Source organism: Gorilla gorilla, chromosome 6, assembly GCF_029281585.2.
Source record: "Gorilla gorilla gorilla isolate KB3781 chromosome 6, NHGRI_mGorGor1-v2.1_pri, whole genome shotgun sequence".
NCBI lineage: Eukaryota > Metazoa > Chordata > Mammalia > Primates > Hominidae > Gorilla > Gorilla gorilla.
This window is the reverse complement of record NC_073230.2, coordinates 33,373,301-33,392,887: the sequence shown is the minus strand read 5'-3', so window position 1 is coordinate 33,392,887 and position 19,587 is coordinate 33,373,301. Positions and strand designations below refer to the sequence as shown.

At 44.0% G+C, this 19,587-nt stretch overlaps 1 non-coding gene across 1 annotated transcript; it reads left to right on the top strand.

Annotated features, from left to right (window-relative positions):
• Nucleotides 1-13,873: 13,873 nt before the first annotated feature.
• Nucleotides 13,874-13,984, top strand: MIR148A (microRNA mir-148a). Its single transcript, NR_106354.1, has one exon. It is a non-coding gene; the product is annotated as a microRNA mir-148a (primary transcript).
• The last annotated feature ends 5,603 nt before the right edge of the window (nucleotides 13,985-19,587 follow it).

Sequence of the window (19,587 nt, the reverse complement as noted above, 5' to 3'; positions counted from 1 at the left end):
TTCCTGCTCTATAACACATGAGGATTAAAATAGATCAGTAAGTCTCAAACTGTAGGCCTCAATCCACTAGTGAATCATGAAACCAACTTAGTGAGTTTGATCAGCATTAAAAATTAAAAAAAAAAAAAAAAAAAGAGGCTGGGCGTGGTGGCTCACGCCTGTAATCCCAGAACTCTGGGAGGCCGAGGTGGGCGGATCACAAGGTTAGGAGATCAAGACTATCCTGGCCAACATAGTGAAATCCCATCTCTACTAAAAATACAAAAATTAGCCGGGCGTGGCAGTGCACACCTGTAGTTCCAGCTCCTCGGGAGGCTAAGGCAGGAGAATTGCTTGAACCCGGGAGGCTGAGGCTGCAGTAAGCCAAGATCACATCACAGCACTCCAGCCTGGGCGACAGAGTGAGACTCTTCTCAAAATAATAATAATAATAATTAATAAATAAAAATAAAGAAAAGAAAACGTTGGAACGCATTACATGTCATATGACATATTATTGTTGCCAAAAGTTGTCATTTCCATTGAATCTCTGTTTATATGGTTATGTGTACATAGGGTTGCAATGTGAAATGTTTTTTCTACTATGGGGTATAATAAAAGAGTTTGAAAACACTGAAATAGATGATCTCTAGGGTCCGTTCAGGCTGAAAATCCAAGACTTCCTGAAATGAGCACTCCTAGCCATACGCATCAGTAACTACCATCAAAGTGCTCAGAGCATGGTTGAGAAAGTAGGAGGGGAGGAGTCTGTGTAGCTCCAGTCTCATGGGGAGGCACCATTAACCTACTGAGAAGGACCCTTGAGAGAGAGAGTATGTACTCCATCCCCTTGGTGGCCAAGGCCAGGGAGAAAAGCACCTCAGGCTCCAGTGCATCCTGATTGTGTCCGACGGATACTGCTGAGATCCCAGTGGCAGCCACCTCTCAGCCCTTCCCACACCTTTTTTCCCTCTCCCTTCGATTCTCTCCCTGCTACCCAAAAAAGCATGCAAGAGGGAGACATGATTAAGGTTATTGTTGCAGTGATCTCAGGCACAAGAAAAAAGCACCACTGCATTTTTCCTCTTGTTCTCATTGAAAACCCAGAATCTGAGACCATCTCTAAAAATGTCAGAGATCATTGAATGGCTGACAACCTGCAAAGCGTGCATTTGAAGATCATGTGACTTGTCTCTAAAAAAATCTTCCTTGCACAAAATGTTGACCTGGTTCCATTTATTCTGAAAGAGATTTGGTCTTGACAGGACAACTCTCATTATTGTTAGCAGGAATCATCTTCACAATCGAACTAAACGGCAAAAAAATTTGTGGGTGGCAAATCCCTCTCTTGTTTCATGATGGAGGACTGGGTCTGGGAGGAAGGAAGAAGATAAGTGTACTCCCCTTCCCTAATTTTCTCCCTAAACTTCATAAAAATAGGTAGTTGGTGTTATCCCATCTTTCTCTGACTCACGCATAGGAAGGGGTGTCTTTTTGTAATTTACACAAAGGTGCCATATGGGCCAACAACAGTTCTGGGTATAAATTATTGATTGCAAAACTCTGTGATAGGTGTCAGAGGGAGATTTGTTGAAAGCATAAAGGGGAAAGCAACTGAATGGTGCCTGGTAACTCAAAAGAAAGTTCGAATTCCAGGCAGAAGGAGCAGAACACTGGAACATCTGGGGTTCTGTATCATGTAAAAGGCTTTTTCTCCACTGATTGGAGAGCCAATGTCATGGAGAGTTGCAATCAAAACCTGTCAGTGAGCAGAAATAAACCCGAGGATCAGCACCAACTTCAATAATGCAACTCATATTTAATAGGCAAAATTGAATCCAGAGCAGAGCTATCCCTACTATCGTTTGGCAAACTTGAACTGAATTGCGTTGAGAATGCATTCATCAGCTTTTGATTTAACAAGAGATTCCTTGATCCTGAGTAAATCAAATACTTTACTGTGACATTCACGATAGATGAAGAAATAAAATTATTAAAGGCGAATCTTATTGGAAGATTAAATGAGTTTATAAGCCATTCTCTTCCCTTTCCCTCTTCTTTCATTATTTTAGCGAAACACACTTTCTGACTCGTTCAGATTTTTGAAAGTACCATATGATTTTGTAGTCTATATTTAAAAGGATACTGCTTAAAAAGGCATATGTGTTTCTGATACAGATTTTTGGTGAAGGTGACTTTTCTCCAAAAAGATAATCAAATTAAGAAGGAGATCAAGTTGGTGGTGGCTGAGGAATATAAAGAAAGGAAAACATTGAGTTTGATGATATGACTCAATATTTTACATGCTTTAAATAGGAAGGTTTCACACAGGTGCCTAACAGATTGCTTCTTTACAAAATAAAAATCCCCACAGTAAATGTCAGGCTACAACAGACATCTGAAAGCAAAAGTAGGTTTTTTTTTTACTAGAGGGCAGCATTAGGATGTCACTGACTGTGTTAACACCCCTTGGGTAATTCCATAACCCTTTACAGAACAATTATTGGTTACATGACAAAGGCTTAGGCAAGTTATTTGATGCATGTCTGGTCTTCATTCCCTTTGTTTACATCTTCCATTCTAAGCACATTTATCCATTCAACAACTATTTATAGAATGCCTACAATGTGTATGTGCTGCTGTCTGGGGACAACAGGGGTGAAAGACAAAGTTCCTGCCCTCAGGGAGCTTACAGTCTTGGGGAGAAAAAAGCATTTGGTAAGCATATACTACGTTAGATGGGAGGAAGGCAGGGGAGGGGGCTGGGGAGCTCTGAGCACTGGGGTCGGTGTGTCATTCCATATAGTTCCAGGCACTGTTCCCAAAATGGTGGCTATATCATTATTTTACTGCTAAAGATGAAGAAAAAGCTTTGTTGCTAATGAAGAGAAACAAGAGGGTGGGCAGGAAAGCTATAAAGGCCAAGAAAATGGCACTTGTCTGCACCCTTTAGCCCAATGGAGATTGGAGCAGGAAAGAAGGCACCAAGTAGGAAATAGAGTGAACTGAAAACCAGGGATAAGCATACTAAGAGCTTGGAAACCGGCCTTTCCTTTCAGAGAACGGCGCTATGTCTTCCTTAAAGAGTTCATAGGGTTTTGATGTCTCCTGGCAAGAGGGGCTGAAGGAGACACAGACTCTGCCTCATGTTAGGGCAGGAGGAACGAAAAGGAGGAAAGGCAGTGAGATCAAGAGTAAGCAACTGGGGTGCTAGGCAGAGGTCTCATGTTTAGTAGGATTGCCAGCAACCAGAGGGAGGGCCCTGCAGACATTCCAGCTTTGAGAGTTGATCTTCCAAATCTCTCTTCCCTTGTAAAGAAAAATCTGAGATTAGAACAGAACCTGGAATAAAGATGAACAATTCTCAGGAATGTACTGTTATTTCCACAGGACCTCAAATTGAGATTTTTAGAGAGATTGAGGATGCACATGTGGTTGTGTGGTTTGCTGGAGGGGGCTGGTATTAGTAGACTTATCTTCAAAAGGTGCTGTCAAGGGGGCTTGTAATTTTTTTTTTTTTGAGACAGAGTCTCACTCTGTCACCTAGGCTGGAGTGTAGTGGCATGAACTTGGCTCACTGCAGCCTCCACCTCTGAGGTTCATGTGATTGTCCTGCCTCAGCCTCCTGAATAGCTGGGATTACAAGCGCGCGCTATCACTCCTGGCTAACTTTTTGTATTTTTAGTACAGACGGGGTTTCACCATGTTGGCCAGACTGGTCTCGAACTCCTGACATCAAGTGATCCGCCTGTCTCAGCCTCCCAAAGTGCTGGGATTACAGGCGTGAACCACCATGCCTGGCCCACTTGTACATTTTTAACAGAGTATTAGTAAACTACACTATAGATTCCATCTATAAGATCAGCATCTAGAGGGTAAAACGAGTGTTGATTATTAAGTTTAAAGGTTAGAAGCTATAGTTTTTCTGAATATGATGTTAGAAAAATTAAACAGCTTGGAATTTGTAACAGAATTCCCCAGTTATTTGTAAATTAAGATACAAGTAATGCCAGTTGATGAATATTTTTTTCATGTAGGTGGGAAGTTTTGCACTTAATTTATTCTTACCTTCAGACTTCGAAGCAAGCACCTTTTGTGTGCAAATTGAAAGCCATATGATTTACATCTTTAACCCAGCTCCTTTACTTCCTCTAGCTTGGAAACAATGATCTCTTTTGAATATTTAGTTTAAAGCACTCTATTTGGAAAAGAATCTTTAGGAAAATATTTTCCCATTAGTAGGTCTGTTTCAGGAGAGTCCACAAACAAATAGGTCTAAGCTGCTTTCAGGAACAGTCTTTTACAATCTCCCGTTCAGTTAAACTAAACAAACACACTGAAAAGACAAGCTCACTGGGCAGGATTTTGAGTTAGGCTTCAATCTACTGGAGATTCTCAGTCTCCTTGAGCTGTGATTCTTACACATGTGTAGACTCCTCTCTGGAAGTTTGAGGGTGGCTGGTCAACGTGCTACATTCTTGACTTACGCTGTCTGGGGCAGTAGTTCCCTTCTTTTGGCTAAGCTGCACAGATGATGGCCTCCCTTGGGGGTTCAGCTTTGACTCTTGACTCTCCGTGGAACCAGCTATGAGCTCAGTGAGAGGGTTTATGTGGGCCTGGGGAGATGTGGACAGGTCTCTTGCCTTAGGAGTGACATTAACATCAGATTGTCTTCTTCCTTTGATGGATGGCATCATCTCTAACATGACACCTACCCAAATTTTTAAAATTTCCTGACTTCTTGGTAGAAGAAGGCTAAAGAATAACCCTTTCTCTCCCACTAAGAAATAATCCTTTATGAAACACTATTCTACTGTCAACTATTGGATAAAGTTTATCCAATTTTCTTGTTTCTCTTTCTCTTCCTTCATATTTGATCTACTATGCTGGGTTTTACCTCAAGTTTATAAACCTTATTTGAATATCATGGATATCTCCTGGCTTAAAGCTTCATCACATAGTCGGTTTTTCCATCATGACTAGCCCCATCCTAGGTCATCTCCTTATCATAACTCAGGTGGGGCTCGGGACCCACCATGAATAACCAAGGCACTCCTATCTCTCAGAAAATTCTAAGGCTTTAGAAGATCCCAGGAGCCCAGGAAAAGACCAAATTCTTTATTACAGAATAGGAGGCCGGGTGCCATGGCTCACACCTGTAATCCCAGTACTTTGGGAGGGTGAGGCGGGCAGATCACTTGAGGTCAGGAGTTCGAGACCAGCCTGACCAACGTGGCAAAACCCTGTCTCTACTAAAAATATAATAATTAACTTGGCGTGGTGGAATGTGCCTGTAATCCCAGCTACTAGGGAGGTTGAGGCAGGAGAATCACTTGAACCTGGGAGGCAGAGGTTGCAGTGAGCTGAGACTGTACCACTGCACTCCAGCCTGGGTGACAGAGCAAGACCCTGTCTTAAAAAACAAAAACAAAAACAGAATAGGAGCCACATCTCCATATCTGATTCATCTTTTAATTATCTCCAGGGCTTAGTACGATGCTTTGTACATAATAGGCACTCACATTTATTAAAACAATGGGCAAAGGTGAGCTTGAGGAAAATAATGCTAGCAATTTATGTAGGATGGATCATAGAGACCAGTTAAGACTACTGTAATAGACTGATGTTATTTCATGGACTCTCTCAATATTTCATTGATGGTGAGACTGAGGAATTATAAACTTTTAAAAAGTTAAATTGTTCTATTGCTCCCCTTCTTCCCAACTATAAAGTCCTGCAGGAATTTTCCATATGTTAAATTTATCCGAGAAAACCTTCTACTGGGAAGTTAAAGCGAGTCTCAACTGCAAAGAACTTCGGTCTTCTCATTTATTTAATTAATTAGAATGAATAGCATGTAATAATGTTGCAAAGAGAGGCCTCCTACTCAGTGTTGCCATTCCTAATATCCTATCTGGAGCTTTGAGAATACTTGTCATGAAGATCCATTCACAACATTTACACCCCATGATATTGAGGATTTGCTTCAAAATAATCCTGGGGAGCATGGGGGAAGTACAAATGAAACACAAATGGTCCTGAGTTAATAATTATTGAAACTGGTGGTGGGTGACAGATTTCTTTATACTTTTCCTGTAATTTTTATATCTATTTTTGTGGGATATATTTATACTACATTCTTTATCCTTTGGTATATTTTTGGCAATTTTTCATGACAAAGAGTTTTTTTTTTTTAAAATCTATGTCTCCAAAGCTGAAGACCTCACACAAAGTGTACAGGACTGGGGGCCATTCCACCTTAGGTAGCAGGTCTTAAAAAATGGTACTCCAGGCCAGGTGCGGTGGCTCACATCTGTAATCCCAGTACTTTGGGAGGCCGAAACGGGGAGATCACCTGAGGTCAGGAGTTCGAGACCAGCCTGGCCAACATGGTAAAACCCCGTCTCTACTAAAAATACAAAAAATTAGCCAGGCATGGTGGCAGGCACCTGTAATCCCAGCTACTCAGGAGGCCGAGGCAGGAGAATCGCTTGATCCCGGGAGGTGGGGGTTGCAGTGAGCCGAGATCGTGCCACTGCACTCCAGCCTGGGGGACAAGAGTGGAACTCTTTCTCAAAAAAAAAAAAAAAAAAAGCCAAAAAAAAAAAAAAACAACAAAAAAGGTACTCAACCCAACTGATGTGTGTCTGTAGCATCCAACATCCAAAGGTGGATGTAAGCGGCAATGTTTGGGTGCCAAATATTACTGCTGCCCTAAGACCACCTTCATCCCTCCTCCATGTGCTAAGCATCCGCTTCATTTGTTGAACCCTATGTAAGCCAATCCTTTCAGTGGAAACAATGATATTTAAAGTACCTGTGAGTTCTGATAATTACTTCCAAATGCTGCGTTTAGAGTCAAGGAAGTAGAAAACTACATCAAACAAAACTGGCTTATTCTTTGGGAGACTATGGAATCAAAGATGGAATCAAAGTCAAAAATAACACTAATACCAGATTGTTGCAGGACTGTGAGACCAAGCCACTCTAGATGATGTCTTGGCCAGATGCACAAACCTTATAAAACAACAGAAGACAAGTCAGAAGCACACAGAATGTGATTTTTCAGCATTAAAATCAAAACTGTAATGAATCAGAGTAGAGACAATTTCACATGGGCTAAGTGGGATATTTATGAACTGTATAGCTCAGCCCTAGCTGCAGAAGCTGCCCAAATGGCTAGCTGCAGGCAAGATGAAGGAAGGCTCCAGAGGCACCCAGAGGGCACGCTCCAAGAGACTTTTGGAGGTACTGCTCCTGCTGGTATACCCCCCAACTCTGGGAGTGCAGTGTAGTTCTCAGAGAAAATGAGGCTCATTTGGAGCATAAACTGAAAACATTTTTTGCACAAGCCCAGATGTGGGTGGCTGTTATGAAGTCTGTTTAACTAGAGGGATTACAAATAGCAAATTGCCAATAAAGAGTTGGCTTTTATGAGTTTGAAAGGAAACTTAGTGATTAGCCTCAACTCCAAGAAGTAAAGCATCTTAGATTAGAATACAGAAGGCCCTAAACAGAATTCTTAAAAAAAAATTTAAATCTAATATTAGGTACATATAAAATATATATATCTCTCACATATGCAAATCACAAAACATAATATACTGAACACTTACTAGCCTAAGTGTTATGTCCAATTTAAGAACAGGAACATTGCCAATTGCATCCACCTTTGGGCTGCCTTCTCACCCTCCTTCCCTCCACGTCCTACCAGCAACCACTAACCCGAATTTTCTATTTATCATTTTCTTGCTTTTTATCACTTTATAAATTTCTTAAAATTATATTGTTTGGCTGTGTTTGAGCTTTATAAAAATGGCATCGTTATATCTGTAGTCTCCTGGGACTTGCTTTTTTCCATCTTCTTTTTTTTTTTTGCTCAACATTATGTTTCCAAGCTTCATCCATAGCTTTGTGAGGAGCTGTAGTTCATTCATTTTCAGTGCTGTATAATAACCCGTTGTGTGAAAAGACCCCAAATGCCACTGGTTTACATCATCTCCATCTATTGATGTTGTCAGGCTTGTGAATTTTTGCCAACTTAGTGGGTATAAAATGATATCTCACTGAAGTCTTAAATTGCGTTTCCTTGTTTCTAATGAGGCTTAACATCTTTACCTATGCTTATTTGCCATTTGCTTTTCTTTTTCTGTGCAATGCTTGTTTATGCCTTTTTCCACTCTTTTTTTTCTATAGCGCTGTCTTTTTTCTTACTGATTTTGTGGAGTTCTTTTTTTTTTTTAAGTGAAAGCAAGTTTATTAAGAAAGTAAAGGAATAAAAAAATGGCTACTCCAAAGGCAAAGCAGCCGGGATTCTTTATGTACTAGGCAGCATGGGTTTTTAAAATCCATTTATCAATCTGTTGATCTTTAACATGTTAGGTGTAGAGCATTTAGAACTGGAAGGACCATTTGAAATACATAGTTCATCTCTCTCATGTTACTGAGGAGGAAAACTGAAGTGCACAGAGGTAAAGTAACTCGCCCAGTATCACAATTTGTGTTTGTACCATTGCTGAGCTGAGCACCTGGGCCTTCTAACCCCAAATTAAATTATTCTCCTATGTGACAACCTCCTTTAATGGTTTTTTCTCATTTATATTTAAAATTTTTAAAGTACCCAAGTAATAATACACATTCATGGTAGAAAAAGAAAAAAAATTAGCAAAATGAGGAAAATAAAAATCAGTTTTAATCCCACCTTCAGATGCAACTATTCTCTGTTTTGTATTTCCTTTCTAGATAATAACTATAACGGATCATTATTATGAAATGCTTACTCTGTGCCAGTTATTATGGAGTGCTTCTTACAAAATGCTAGGCATTTTGTAAACACTCTTCATGTGTGGACGCTTTAATCTTCTGCACAACCCTATGATGTAGATTATCACCATCAGTGATAGGCAGTGTGGCAGGCAGAATGACAGCCTCCCTGAAATGTCCACATACTAATCCCAGGAACCTGTGAATGCGTTATGTCACATGGCAAAGGAGAATTAAGATAGCAGACAAAATTAAGGTTGATAATTGGCTGATCCTGAAATAGCAAGAATATCCTAGATTACCCAGGTAGGCCCAACGCAATCAGAAAGGAAGAGGGAGACACAAGAGGCGGCATGAGAGTGATGCGATGTGAGAATGATTCAACCAGCCTTTGCTGGCTTTGAAGGTGGAGGAGGGGGCCAGAGCCAAGGAATGCGGAAACCTTTAGAAACTGAAAAACCAAAAAATGGATTTCTCCTTTTGGTACTCCAGAAAGGAGTGCACCCCTGCTGACACCTTGACTTTAGCCCAACATGGTAGACAGAATAATGGCCCCAAAATATCCACATTCCAATCCCTGGAATGTGTGACTGTGTTACCGTACATGTCAAAAGGAAGTTTACAGATGTGATTAAGACTCTTGAGAAGGGGAGATTATCTTGGATTATCTAGGTGGGCCCAATGTAATCATAAGGATCTTTAAAAGAAGCAGGCAGGAGGATGAGAGTCAGAGAGAAGATGTGATGATAAAAGCAGGGAATGGAGTGCTGTGCTTTTAAGACAGAGGAAGGGGCCAAAAGCCAAGGAACACAAGAGGCCTCTAAAAGAGGTAAGGAAACAGAATCTTCCCTTGAGTCTCTGGAAGAGTATGGCCCTGTTGACACCTTGATTTTGGCCCAACAAAACCTATTTTGGACTGACCACCAGAACCATAAGATAATAAATGCATGTTATTTTAAGCCACTAAGTTTGTGGGAATTTCTTACAGCAGCAATAGGAAACTGATACACCTAGTTTACAACTGGCTAGGGCCACAGAGTTGGCCAGTGGCAGAGACAGGATGTGACTTCAAGCCATCTGGCTTCAGAGCCCATATCCGTTACCATTATGACATAAACATACATGGACACATAGAGATTGAAATAGTACATACATCTCAATGAATGCAAACCTTCCATATTATTTTGATAGTCATTCAGCACCACCATATTAAATAGTTGTAGTCCACTCAATAAATATACCACTCACCATATTTTATATAATAAATCCCTTATTATTCAATACATACGTTGTTTCTAATGTTTCAATATTGTACTACTGGCAGTGATAAACATCTTTCTAGTGCTATTAATTATTTCTTTAGGAAAAACTCTTAAAATTAGAAATGCCAGGTCAAGTTACCCCTAAAAAAGACTGCATTGGAATATAACGGGAAATAAAACATGCAACTGGAAGTCGGAGCATCTCTGCCTTCTTTTTCTGTAACACCTTTGGTATTAAGCTATTTTTCTTATCCATGGTACACACTCAATCGTATTTTTGTTTTTGAAGGTTTTAGCTATAACACTATTTCTTCTGTAGACTCATAGGTGTTAGAGCAAGAAGGTATTTAGAGGTGACTTAGTCTAATCCTTTAAATCACAGGTAAATTCCCTGAGGCCCAGAGTGGTGAACTGACTCACTAAAAGCTCTCCTTACAGGGGTGCTTGGTGAGAACGCACCTTCCTGACTCCAAGGCCAGCTATCTTTCCACATCTGCTGCAAATGTCATGAGGCTAGCCCCCAAGTTGGGACCATTATTAATTTTTCCCTTCAAGTCATGCGAAACATCTCTTGTCCTTTTAATCAGAAGCATATTTTAGGGGCTGCGGAATAATAAGCACCCACATATCCAGTATTAAAAGATAAACTCTAGCCCTTTCCTGGAGTGAGCCTATTTTCATTTTATCATTGTGAAATGTGGTAGGATTGATGGCAGACAATAACTCCCCACCTCCCCCAGTATTTTATTAAGATCCGTTCTTACAAAGGATAACCGGAGGTTTTCCATCATCACCTCGTTGTCTTTTTTCTAACTTGGTTCGTCTGCTACCCAACAGTAGTAAGGTTACCTCATCCTGGAATCTGATGTACGCAACGGTATGCAAACTCTTTCCTTCTCTCCGAAGCAAACAATGAAATGGGAAAACACTGCCATTTTCTGACTGACCTCAATCGCTGAGGGTGGACCCCGCACGTTACATCAGCAGGCTGGCTCCATTACACTGCCCTGCGCTGTGCTCGAGCTACTGAAATATTGATTTTTACAGAGCCGGCGCACACACACTGAAAAATCAATATTCCAGTGCACACAACAGAACAGGCAGCAGAGCGGGGACCAACTCCGAGGCCCAGCAAGCACTGCCGCCGGTCCTTGACTGAGGAGGGGGTGGGGGGCTGGAGGAGACAATGCCTGGGGAGAGGCCCCTGCAAACCCGGGAATGGTCAGATAAACAAGCAAGTGTGGAGAGGGAAGAGAAAGGAGAGTGGAGAGAAAGATCCTTGAGGATAAAACAGTTGGAAGGAGCAATGATTTATCTTTCCATAGGGGGAAATGGGGAGAAGGAAAGTAAATTAAGAAGAGTGGATGGGAAGAATTTTCCAGGTAAGAATCTTCCCATAAAAGTGTATGTTTTTCTGTATCACTAGGTCAGACTTAAGATGCAACCATTATAAAGATGATACACATACTTTGTTACCTGAGGGAAAAAATAACTAGGCCAGTTCTCAGAAATATTTATATTTTTTAAAATGCAGTCCCCTTCTTTTTCCTTGGTGACTACAGGCCGGCATCAGAGAGTCCGATTTATAACATGGGCTCTACCTTTGCAATGCAGTTACTTTCTTTTCCTTGGGGAGAGGGAAGGAAGGAAGACATCCTGGTCACATGGCCATTCATCAATTTCCCTTTCTTTCTAGAACAGCATCTTCTTTGGCGTGCTTGGGGAACCACGTTAAAATTGATTCTACGTGCCCGTGACCTCTTCTTAGGGAATTCTGAGCGCCCCCGAGTCGCGCCCCCGAGTCACACCCCCATCTAGATGAGGAGAGGAGGACGTGTCCCCTGGTTCAGTCTCGGGTGCCCAGTACCCAGCAGACGTCAGGGTGGAGGCAAACCGGCCTTTCGGTTAGTCCTTGTAGACGTGTTAAAAAAAAATTCAGAACTGGCATTTTTACTACTTTTAGTTAGCTCTTTGGCCTCTTTTTATTTGGGGATGGGTGGTGGGCAGTTTATTAAAAGAAACGACTTTTAACCTTGATGAATTCTTGATTTTGCTTTGTCCTAGAATTCCCTTACCGGGAATCTCGCATTTAGTTCTCAACTCCCTGCCAGGGGAGGAAACTGTCCTCCCGAGGTTTCCATTTCGCACTCTGCCCTGCAGCAGCTTCGCCGCCGCCTCCTCCCCAGCCAGGAGACACCGGGCCCAGGCAGGGCTCCGGCTGGGTTTGGAGGAGGGGGCTCCGGGGAAAGCGGGCATTCAGGGGCATCTTGCAAAACGCGGGCTCCTTGGGCCCAGCGGGGCTGGCCGGGGACAGCGCCCGGCCCGAGTGTCGCGGGAAGCGGAACAGGCAGCCTGGCAGAGGCTGGTGGGCAGGAGGGCGGGGCGGGACGTCGAGCCAGGTGGCCACCTGGAGCGCCCCGCCCTCCCAGCGCCGGCTCTGGGTGGGCCGGCCGGCCGGCCGCGCCCCCGCCCCCACGCACCACCGCCCACCCCGCCCCCGCCCCCAGCCCCGCGCGGCCGCTCTATTTGCATAAGGAGGCGTCTCCCGGGCCCGCCCGGGGCGCACGTGACCCCGGGGGAGGCGGAGGGAACCTGCTGACTTGACACGAGCCGCTGTGCGGCTCCCCTTGGCGCGGAATAGCGAGAGCAGCCGTGACCTCCGACCCCGCCCGCCGGCAGCCAATAAGAGCGCAGGTCGTCTCCAAACCCAAAATTTCCACGTCGGCAAAAGTCAAGATGGAAGGGAGCGGAGCGGAGCGCAAGGGGGGAGCCGGCCCGGGAATGCCTGGCGGCCGGCGCTGGAGGGGCAGGCTGGGGAGCCTGCGGCGGGCGCACGAGGGGCCACTCGCGAAGGTGTCCCGGCCCAGCGCGACCACCGCCCCCAATCCCGGGAGCCTCTGGGCGCCCCGCACTCCGCCAGCCGCCCGTGCACCCCGGCCCGGGGGACGCAGCCCACTGCCCCTCCGGCCTTGTCTCTTAGGGGTGGCGGGGGATGGAACGGTGGCGAGGTGTTTGGGGGAAGATGGGAAAGCACTTTCCAGACCTGTTGCACGCGCGCAACAGCTGTTCAGGTGCGGTATGTGGGGGGAGGGGGTCTGCTAGGATGGGGGACAGAGTGGTCGCTTCTGCTGCAGGGAAAAGGGGGTGCCGGGAGGGGGAGAAGAGCAGTCTTGGGGACTGTGTGCAAGGTTGTGCGCGAACGGGGTCCGCGGGAAGCACTGCCTAATGGGGCAGGGAGAATCCCAAAGAGTGGGTGGGTGGAACGGAGGGGATGGGACGACTTCGACCCGAGTTCCCGGGGCTGGGCGCGGGCGGCTGGAAGACCGGGAATAGAGTACTCGGAATGGCTGGGGAAGGGGGTCTCAGGGGAGGCCCCGCAAAGCGGGTCTTTCTTGGGTCGTCCCATCTTAGGGGCTTTTCCCGGGCCTGTGTTTGTTCCCCACCGTTTAACTCTTTCAGCTCCGAATATTCGTCCTCGTGCAGCGCCCCCGCCCCCAGCTTTCCAGATGGGAAGGTAAAAAGTTGCCACAAGTTAGAGTGAGTTAGCTGCTGGCAAAAGTTTAAATAACTACCGAGGAGGTGAGGGTTCGACCAGGAATGGGTTCTAATTTGAGGACGGGTAGGAAGGAAGGAGAGTGTGCGATTCTTGCAGCCCCTTTGCTGTGACATTGCGACCAGAATTTGTCGAATCGGGCTGTTAAAACACCATTTCTGTTGGGCATTTGCTCCTGCTGACTGCGGCAGTAACTTTCCATAATTAATGACCCGTTCCATTATCGGTCGCATCCTGAGCTAAATTGCTTTTAACGAGTTATTCTTCTTTGTCTTAGCTGGGGGGTGGGGGAACACACCTGCAGGAAGAAACTTCTGGAGGAAGACAGCACGTTTGGTCTTTTGAGGCAAAGTTCTGAGACACTCCGACTCTGAGTATGATAGAAGTCAGTGCACTACAGAACTTTGTCTCTAGAGGCTGTGGTCGCCGCTGCCGCCAGTGCTCCAGACGCCAGGCCGAGTGGCCCTGGTGGCCACGTCGCTGCGCCTTTCCCTTGGGGGAGGGGCGAGGCCAGAGGGGGTCCAAGTGCAGCACGAGGAACTTGACCAATTCCCTTGAAGCGGGTGGGTTAAACCCTGTAAATGGGAACAAAATCCCCCCAAATCTCTTCATCTTACCCTGGTGGACTCCTGACTGTAGAATTTTTTGGTTTAAAGAAGAAAAAAATAAAGCTTTGGACTTTTCAAGGTTGCTTAACAAGTACTGAAAGACTGGCCTCACTTAAACTGAGCCAGGAGAGCTGCAGATTTATTAATGGGTGTGTTAGTGTGCAGTGCCTTGCAGGAATTTAAACTCTCTACCCTTAAAGAAGGAAATGTATTTGTACAAAAGCCACAGATGATGGTCCTTTTACTGAAGTGACCTGCTGGATAAATGACAGCCTGCAGGGATTGAGTTTGGAGATCCAGTCTCAATTCTGCTTCCGATTTAGATGCAGTTCACTTTTGTTTTTTAAAGTAAGTTTTATTAATGGAAAGGAAGAACTTTTTCCAAGAAAGCATTTTGAAAGCCACTGGGGGAGGGGGACATTTATGCTTTTGGGCTGTGGAGATACTTTAGGTGGAGAGACTGCTCTCTCATCCCTAGTGGAATGGAGGTTTGGGTTGGTGAGTTTCTATCAATAGCCTGCTCTCTATAGTGGGTCAGTGACTGGCACCAAATTGTAGTCCTGTTCCATGGACATTGCCCTGTTTTGGTTTTATGAGCTTTTGGCCAGGCACAGGACGCAGGGTGGTAGGGAAAAAAGGAAATGGTTCCTGTGCCCGTGGTGCTGACAGGTAAGGGAAGGGCCTTCTGATGTATTTTATGGGATGCTTCAGAAGTCTGGGGGTTGCTTGTTTGTGTCTCTGGGAAGCCCTTGGTAAAGAAAGCCACCATTTTTTTTACTTAGGTATATTCCAGTGGTTTATCATCGGGAGAGGGATGATAATGGAGGAAGGCTCAATGAGGGAGAAGGTATTCAGCTGCTTGATGTTAGAGCTTAATGGCAGGACCTACCAGTTGCTTTTCACAGAAATGCTGTGTATTGATCGTAAGGCAGCATGTGTTCTCTTTTGTGTGGCGATTATCCATTCTCCCACTTTTCCATCAGTGACTGTTTTGCTTTTGTTCCTCAATCCTTTACCCAAAAATGGCTGAATTATTTCTGTGCAGTTAAATAAAGTGATCCAAACTCAAGTACGTCTTGTGTTCATTTGAGATGTAAGGTATGCTTACTTGAGGAAGAGGATTCTCTTTCCTAGTTCTTATGTCTGTACATCTCCACAAGATAGTCTGAATATACTGAATTTTAAGAAAACTTAAATCAATTTTGTAAGAGAATGGGAGGTAAAGAGTGGAGCGGTTGACTGGGAGAGTAGTCATCCATACAAAGGAATTAGGTCAGGATCTCTCACCTCCAGAGAAAGGCAAGGTTTGGAGTCCCTGACGTGATTCAGTCTGGTTTGACTTCTATGCTTAAGTGATTTGCGTTTCTCCTGTTTGTGACCACAAGTGAGTTAAGGACTAACCGAGCAGGAGGGCTGTGGTTTACTCTGGTGCTAAGGATGCCAGGAATAGGAACTGGGAAAATCGGCAGTCTTGGGGTGCTTACTGTAAACCTGGCATGGTCTCATAGACCTCAGTCGTTTAGCAATCAGTGTATTTTCACCTCCCGAGCATCAGGTGTTACTCTAGACGTTAAGAATGCAACAGTGAACAAAATAGGCCCTGAACCCTGCCCTCTTGGAGGTCTTTCTCATGCAAGAGGTAGACAATACAAATATAAAATAATCAGAAGGGTGATAAACATGTCAGGGAAGGAAGAACAAGGAACGCTGGGGAGGCCGTGGTGTTCATTTAACCCAGATCGCTGGGCAAAGGAAACCATCACTAGCAACCTACTTTGCATGGCCTTGGCACTCCTGTCTTTATTTTAGATACTTTATGTGAATGAACCAAACAGGTGCAGCTGAAACTTTAGTCATGCATCGCTTAATGATGAGGATAGGTTCTGAGAAACGTGGTGTTAGGCGATTTCATTGTTTTTGCAAACATCACAGAGTGAGTGTTCTTAAACCTGGATGGTAGAGACTACCACACACTTAAGCTGTATGCCATAGCCTAGTGCTCCTGGGCTACAAACCTGTGCAGGATGGTACTGTACTGAGTGCTATGGGCAAATGTAACACAATGGTAAGGATTTATTTAACCGTACAAAAGGTACAGTAAAAATACAATATAAAATGTAAAAAATGTTACACCCATATGGGACACTTAGCATGCATGGAGCTTGTGGGACTAGAAGTTGCTCTGGGTGAGTCAATGAGTGAGTGGTGAGTGAATGTGAAGACCTAGGACATTACACTATTGTAGACTTTATAAACATTATAAACTTAGGCTACACTATATTTAAAAAAACATGCTATGACATGACAGCTATGACATCATTAGGCTGTAGGAATTTTTCAGCTTCATTATAATCTTATGCGACTACTGTCATATATTTGGTCCATTGTTGACTGAAATATCCTTATGCAGTGCATGACTATATATCACTCAACACTGAAAGCCTTTAACTTTTTAAAGAACACTTTAAATTTCAAATGCAAGGGTTGGGAAATATGGGGGGGTGCAGAGGAGCTGGGAAGCCATGGTGCTGGGTCACTGATTCCCCATTTTATATAATCTCCCACCACATCTTCCAGAAGTAAAATTCTAGGATTCGACAAAACTTGCATTTCAAAGAGTGTTTATGCCAAAGAATTCGAGTGCTCTCAAATATTCTTTAAATAGTTGGGAGTGGGGTGGACGACATATTTGTTGGGATCCCACAAGAGTGCTATAATCTAGTCTGCAGGTGATGTTCAGGAAGCACTTCTTCCCCTAAGCTTGTCTCTTGTTAATTGATCAAAGATTTTCTTGTTCATGGGGCCGTATATACAGGGAGATCTTCTGGGATAATCACTACAGACACAGGGGCAACATTAAATATGAAAGCAGTGGACAGGGAAAAAAAGGCAGAACTCATTGTTCCCACAGCTATAGTTGATGTGTAAGGAATGAACAACCCATGTTGCTTTGGCTGTGTTGGAGGAGCCAGCTGGAAGGAGGACAACGTCTCTTCTGCAGACCCCTGGCAATATTAGACATAGGTCTTGCAATTCTGATCTGTGAATTAAGTGGGCACTAGGAGAGCCAGGAGTGTCTCCACACAGCAAAGGGACACCCTGAAATTACCTCTGATTTGCTTCCTAGATATTCCTCTCTCTCTGTGTTTGCCAGTTAGAAGAAATACAAAAAATAGCTGGTTAAGTAGTACTTAATTTGTGCAAAGCACTGTTGTAACCATTCACATATGTTAAACCATTTATTCTATGAGGTCAGAACTATTAATATCGTTCCCATCTTACAGATAAGCAAACTGAGGCATAAAAGGATTAACTAACTTGCCCAAGACACACAGCTAGACAGTGGCTGAAGCAAGGTACAGACCCGGGCAGTTTGGATTAGTCTGTGATCTTAGCAGCTGTGCTGTACTGGTCATCATTTAGTTGCCCAATTGGTTACAGCATAGTACAAAGCCTGGGAGTCTAGATTCAAAGTTAAGAACACTGAACATAATTAGGGCTTAGCTCAATGCAAATCTTCAGTCTGTCTTTAGTATGTGAGGTTGATTTCCAGGGCCTAGTGGTAGCACTACTTTGGGGATTATTTTTACTACTTTGAATCTCCTGATCACCTTTGCCACTGGACAGAATTGAATGCTGAGAAGAATTGCAGTTTCTTCAAAAAGTGTCCTAGTTGGTATACTACAAGAAAAACAGTAGAAGCAGAAAATAAGTTGCATTAATGCATTCTTTCAAGAAACTTTGAATTCTTTACCATGTGTCAGCTCCTGGATGTAGGCCATTTCAGCGTGATACACACAGCATGCTGCTAAATCAACCTGGAATATCCAGGAAGGCTTCCCAGAGGAGGTGACAGCTGGATATTGGAGGATGAGTAGGTGGTACCTGCATGAAGGGAGGAAAGGGCATTTTAGTTCAAGGGAACAGCAAGTACAGACTCATGGAAATATGCAACAGTATGATGTGTTTGGGAATTAAAAAGTCTATGTGTGGCAGGCAGATGAGCAACAGGAAATGAGGCTAGGAGATTGGCAGGGGTAAACCAGGAAGGGTCTTGTGTGGTACCTATAAACATTTGAACTGCACCCTGGAAGCCATGGGGAGTAACAAAAGCCCGTAAGCAGGAAAATGGCCTGATCAGCTCTGCTTTTGTAGAAAATGTATTCTGGCAGCAGAAGGCAGGGTGAGTTGTTGGGAGGCAAACTAGCCAGTTATGAAGCTGTTAGAGTCATGCAGAGAAGACATGCTGAAAGCCAGTGGCATGGACAGGAGGGGTGTGGGTGGGCGTAGGATGAGAGCAGGAAGACCCACTGACCTGGAGCAACACACAGGAACGTTCAGGGCAGTCTGTTCCTGAGGCCCTTACGTACATTTTGCTGATTAGTACTAACCCAGGGAATAAAATTGGCGCTCAGCTGCATTGTGTATGATATTTCGAAACATTAAACTTGCTTGGCTGTAATCCCAAATTAATTCTGGAAGTGTAATATTGGAAACATCTCTTTAACTCTTTATGGCATATTGAAAATTTCACCCTCATTCATCAAATCTAAGAAATTAACCATTGCCAAAGCACGCTCCAAAGGGAAGGGGGCACTGAAGAGAGGTTGCTGAAAGGAATATTACACGGGGTGTGGGCAGGGTTGAGGGAAGCCAACCAGGAAGAGGGAAGTACTCTGGTGCTGGCAGCAGTGGGAAGCTGTGACCACTCCCAGCCATCAAGGGGCGACTGGAGAGAACAGCTCCTGGGGGGAGCTAAGGCTGTAGGAGAGGGCTGCCCGCCAGGAGCTGGGGCATTTGGTGGAGGAAACCAAATGCCATTGCCAACTCACAGCTCAGCAAGGGGGGAACCAAGGGAGTGAATACCCTGATATGGTCCAAGAAGGGTAGCCTCCAGGGGTTAAGACGGTGGGGTGTGGACATGGAGGGTCAAATGGGAAATTGCCAGCATAGTTTTTGGTTTGTTTTTTTTTTTTTTGGTCGCATGTCACATCTATGAATACATTTAAAAAAACCTATAAGAGAAATAAGTTGGTTGAAGAATTCCTAAAACTTCTTCATATTCAGGGTCCTCATGTCTGTATATATTTTTTTCGCATAGTGTCATCTGTGCCATCAAGAACACAAGCCAAGATGCAGTGTTTCTTAAAAGAGTGTTCCACTATTGTCTCTGCATCGAAGCCACTGATGCTCTTTCTGCAAAGTTTAATGCTGGGCCTTTTCCCTCCTGCTTTTAATTGTGGTGAAATATACATAACATATAATTTACTATTTTGACCACTTTTAAGTGTGCGTTCCTGTGGTATTAAGTACATTCCCATTGTTTGCTGTGCAACCATCATCACCATCCACCTCCAGAAGTTTTTCATCATGTCACACTGAAACTCTGTACTCATTAAACAGTAACTCACCGTGATGCTGG